We start from the raw sequence: 6,000 nt of genomic DNA, 5'->3' as shown, positions 1-6,000 counted from the left end.
TTATATTAAGGTAGTCTCTTAGTATATTATAGATATAACTTTAGAATATAGTAGGGGTATTAGTTAGTCTAAATAGTATAACCGTATACTTATAGTACCCGTATCGAGTATAAAACGTAGTCTTCTACTTATCTCCTTTTTTAATACGAATTCGGTAATATATATCTTAGATATCGACTTTACTAAACTATTTAGCTCCCGCTAATCGGTCTAGAATTTCTAAGATAAGTAGTAATAGGTACTAGTTTTTAACTAAGATTTTATTTAGCCCCTAGTAGTCTACGTAGAGATATAATCCGCTATCCTTTTTTAGAACGAAGAGGATCGGTACTCCTACGGGACTTTTAGATAGTCGGATTCGTCCGTTTTCTAGGTTCTTATCGATATACTCCTAAAGTTCTTTTAGTTCCTTTTAGGATAAGGGGTAGATTAGTCTATAAAGAGGGTTTTCTCCTAGTAATATATCGATAGTATAGTCTATAACCTTATTTAAGGGAAGGGTTCGTACGTTTTTCGTAGAGAAGACGTTATAGAATCCCTATAGTTCCGAAAGTAAGTTAGGAGATTCTTTTATATCCCTATCCTCTTTATATAGGAGCTATACTTCTTTAGGTATTTTTACTACGGTATAGACGTATATATAGTTCCTATACTTTTTTATAAACTAGTATAGTATTATAGCTTTATAGTTTAGGGTATTAAACTACTATTTTTAATTTAGTAGAGAGAGATTAATTTTTTAGTCGATTAAGGTTATTATTAATAGTAGTACTAAACTACCTAAAATCCTTAGATCTCTATTAATAGTAATATAGGGTCGTATAAACGTTCTAGTAATTCCTTTACTATCCGTAATAGTTATAAGGACGTTCTATACCCTATATATAGTTACTTCTTTACGTCCTACTACTTTAATAATAGGAGGTATAAGTTTCGCTTTTTAAAGTTTTTAAGTTTTTACGAACTCGTAACTAATAAGGTCGACTTCCGTATAACTATCTAGGTCTATATAGGTTTTAATTTTTCCTACTAAGATCGGAGTATAGAAGTATATCGTCGTTTCGATCTAGAGGGTCGGAGTAGGGGAATCTACTCCGACCCGCTCTCGTTTCCCTACTATTTTATCGAGGATCCTTTTATTTTTACTAGTTATATTTTTATTTTCTTTATCGGGGAGTTATTTAGATATTTATTTAAAAGGTAATCCTTACTTTAATAGGTATAATAGGTAAGTTTCTTTCCTATCTTTTTATCGATAGGGTTTCCGCGCCTTTTTAACCTTAAGTCCTTTAGATTTCTTTTTTCGGAGGAGTTTTCGTTTTTATTATATTTTTCGAACTTTCTCTTTTTCTTTTTTATATCTAGGTCTCCCTATCCTGATTCGGTCGCTTTTCGTTTAGGTTTCGTCTTCTAGTTTTAAAGCTCCTAAAATTTTAATATAATAGAGACTATCTCCCCCCGAGTTTTTAGAAGAGTTAGGTTATATTTATAGATATAGGCTTAAAGTCTATAATTAAGTTTTAAGAAAAAGGTAAGGGCTCTTTATTCCTCGCTTTATTTTAGGAAATATTTTTCTAAGAGATTTAACTTATAGTAAAAGTCTCTCGGGTCTTAATCGTTTCGCTAGATTATTCTTTATATTTAGTTAGTAACGGTAGCTTATATATTTATAGAATTTTTTATTAAGGATAGAGTCTATTCCTTAAGGTAAGCCTACGAACCCTATACGATTCGGCTTAGAGTCGAAGGTATTTCGTCTAGGTAGTTATACTAAAGTTATTAGTAGTTCCTATTTATATAGGATAGGGCACTAAGGATCTTTTATTTTTCGGTACTATATTTTTTACTCGCTCCTTCGAATTCTAGGCGTAGTCCGAGTAACTAGTCTTCTCTTTCTTAGATTGAGAATTCTTCCGTAAAGTTAGAGTTCTTAAAACGGATTTCCTAACTACGTAGGTTTAGTGAATTACTACGAATCCGGCTACGGTATATTAGTGTTTCGGCTACTCTTTCGAGCTATTCGATCCTTATTATAAGGGCTTAGAAGGTTTCTTTCTTAAGTATTACTTAAGAATTATCCTTATTTCGCTAAGGATTCGGGGTAGTTTCGGAGGGTTATCGGTTATCTCTACTAGTAGTAGTAGGTGCTTCCGAGAGTTCTAATAAAGATTAGGTCTCTCCCTTCTCTATCTCGTAGATAGTAGGGTTTTCTTATAGAGGTATCTCCTTATTATCCTATCGGGATCGTAAACTCTATCTCGTTATTATTTCTTTAGGTAGTTAAAGAAGAAGATTTAGAATTTTTAAGGTAACTATTTATTAAGGTAGTACTTATTGACTAGGTAAATAATAATACGAGAGGGATACGTAGTTAGAACGAAGGGTATTCGATTCTATATTAGTTATAAGACTAAATCTTGCCTTCCCTTTTCCTATAGGTGTCTTCCTTTTATGATTTAGGTTCCCCGCTTCTCGGGACCGGATCATATTAGTTCTATCCCGATATCGTGGGGTATTCGGAGGGGTCTCCTCCGTCTAAGAGAAAGGGAGCCTAAGGCAAAATAGTATAACAAAGAAATACCGTAACACTATACTAGGAAGACTAAATCCTACTAGGTTAGGGGACCTAGTCCTATAACCCGCTAAAGGTCGTCTATATAGAGACTACTAAGGGAACTTAGCTCTTTAGCGATTAGTTTATAAATATACTAGTACTCTACTATTCCTTTACTCTAGTTCTATATTACCTACTAGGACCCGCTAGCACGCCGGTCCTAATAATCTTAAGTTTTAGAGAGTTAGGTAGTATAGTTAAAGAATAGCTTAGTAATATAAAGAAGATAATAAACTTAACGTTATTCTTTACTATAAAGTAAGAGCTCTTTATAGTTATATTCTTAGTAGAATAAAGTAAAAAAAGGCTATAGTTATAGTACTTAATAAACTATAAGGAATATTAAGTTCTAATAAGTTTATATATTTTAGATTAGTACTAATTTTATTAAGGTTATCTAGAGACTATAAAATATCTCTTAGCGCTAAAAATTAGTATTAATATAGATAGTAAGATAGCGAATCTTATTTAGGGCGACTAAGATATTATATTTTTAATATTATATATTTATATAGGCTAATCTCGATTACTTCTCTATCTACTTTATCTTAGCTAAATTATTTAATAGAGTTATCTTAATATAATTAAGAAGCTAATTTAGACTTAGTTAGATAATATAGATAAGATAGGGAATTTAGATAATAATAATACTATTAGAGAGAGCTTATTAAAAAGAGTCTACTAAGGTCTTATTATTAGAGGTATTATCTATTATTAAACTAAATACTCTATCTTTAAAGTTATACTTAAGTAGAGTATCTAGTAGAATAGTACTTAGATTTACTTTAGTATATATATTATAAAGAGACTTAAAACTAAGAAGTACCTTATAATAGACCTAATTAGAATTAATAAAATAGCTAATAATAGCTATAAATACCTATAAAAAGGGAGATATCTAATAGTTAAGTATAATTAATATCTTTAATCTAAGAGATAATAATTATAGAATATATTAATACCGGTTTTTAACTATACTCCCTAACTAATAGTAAATAGTATTAGATAATAGAATTAATAGATTAGATAGAGCTAAGCGGGCTTTAGTAATTATATATTTAAAAGTTAGGTATTTAATTAGATAAAAAGGTAAGTAGTTTAAAATAAGAAATTATAGGATATTCTCTTTCTAATCTTCTTATAAAAAAAATCTATTTTATATTAAAGGATTCCTTTAGATAGTAAAAGAATTAGAACCTATTAGTATTATTAAACTTTATATATAATACTAGATATACCCCTTTTTAAAGGAACTTTATAATCTAAGATTTCTTCTTATCTCTAAAATATATATATATAATAGTCTTAAGGTACTTTTATATTATAAATATACTATAATAATATATTTTAGTTATATTATAATCTAATATAATTAAATAAAGATACTTTAATATCTTTCTATAGTATTTATATATAATCTTTAATATATTATTTATATTATATATAATCTAATAATAGTTTTACTAAACCTCTATATTATAAACTAAGTCTTATTTAAATTTACTTTTCTAACTAAAGTTAGTTTATAGCTACTAATCTATCTATTTAGTATATATTATTTAGTTATAAAGGATAAATACCTTCTTTTAATTTAAAGTAATATACTAAAAAGAAAGTAGAATTAGAGGTAGTTTAATTAGATATCTAAAGCTTTTATTAATTATAGAATAGGTTAAGAAGAGAGTAAATAGTTAAACTAATAAATATAAGATATTATTAGCCTCTCCCCTATAAAAGAATAATATAAAATTAGATTACTAGCTTTAAAATATAGATATAAGTATAGTAAAAAAAGTAAAGAAGAGATATTATAATTTATAATTAAGTGTTAGGACCGGCGTGCTGGCGGGTCCTAGTAGGTAATATAGAACTAGAGTGAAGGAATAGTAGGGTGCTAGTATATTTATAAACTAATTGCTAAAGAGCTAAGTTCCCCTAGTAGTCTCTATATAGATAACCTTTAGCGGGTCACGGGACTAGGTCACCTAACCCGGTAGGACTTAGTCTCTCTAGTGCGGTCTCTAGCGGGGGGTTATACTACCCCTACTAGGTCACGGGTTCTAGGTTATAGGACTAGGCGGGATCTAGCCTATAAGGCACTCTCCTAGTAGAGGGTCGTAATATTTTCCCCCTTTCTTAAAGAGCTACGTCCTCGTAGCTAAGGGTCGGGGGTTAAGGGTCTTTTATAGTTAAGATAGGGAGGGTTCGAAAATAGTATATATATCTAGCTATCTAAAAGAGGGTAATTTATCTTTATAGTGGAAGGTATAGATAGACTCGGAGCTTTAAGCGTTATCTCTCTTCGTAGCGTATAATCTAAGTTCTTTATATATTTTTCACTTATCTCTCTTCGAGTTATAGCTTTCTTCTTTCTATACTTCCTTATCCTTTCGCTTTTTCTTCTTATAGCTTTTCGTCGCTTCGCTTTTCTTCTTATAGCTTTTCGTCGTCTCGCTTTTCTTACTATAGGTTATTTCGACTTATTATAGTAGCTCTCTTTCCTCCGGTCGCGAGTATAACGTATACCTCTATTAATAATTATATCCCTCCGGCCGTCGTCTCCCCTACTAACCCTATAAATATATAGTATCGGCGTTATATAGACCGTCTTAGATATAACCCGGGGTATATATATATCCCTCCGCCTAGCGGGATTAACGTTAATACTCCTTAGTATAACTATTATATAAGGAAGCGGTAGTCTTATATAATAATAAGTATAGACTTCCGCTTATATTAGCGGTTATTAACGTTTCTTAGGTCGATTCTAGGCTTAATACTTAAGCTAATACTTATATCTTAGCGCCCTATACTACCCCTATATAGAATATATCGTTCCTTATAATTATATAGGGGTTTCGAGATACGTAGAATACTTTAACTCGAGATATCTATATAGGTATAGTTACGCCTTTCGGTCCTCCTCGCGCTACGCCTCTTTTACCTCCTTTACCCTCTCCGCCCCCTTTAATATAGGTTTTATTAATAAATCGGGTTATAGGTTAGCTTTAGGCGCCTCCTTAGGCTAGATTATATATATAGCGGTAAGGATATAGGCGTATCTCTAAGGTTACTTATCTAGTATAGGTAGTTATTATATTATACCCTTAGAGAGTATTAGCTATATTACTTTTTATCCTATTTTTTAGCGATAAACTCCTACATATCCTTATCGTACGTCTATAGTCTCTTTAGGATATTTTTCGTCCGCTCCTTATCTTTACTAGCGTTCTAGATCCTCCCCTAATCTATCTATAGTATATACTAGCGTAGCTAGTTATTTTCTAGAGGTCTATTTAGTAGTTAGCTATCGGGTTCGGCGTTCTTAAGCCTACTCCGGTCCTTCTAACCTTCCCGGAACGTATCTAGTAGTAGATCCTAGATTA

The sequence above is a fragment of the Penicillium paradoxum genome, assembly GCF_028828445.1.
Source record: "Penicillium paradoxum strain IBT 22861 chromosome Unknown utg000005l_segment0_segment0, whole genome shotgun sequence".
Taxonomy (NCBI): Eukaryota; Fungi; Ascomycota; class Eurotiomycetes; order Eurotiales; family Aspergillaceae; genus Penicillium; species Penicillium paradoxum.
Note: the sequence above shows the minus strand (reverse complement) of the source record.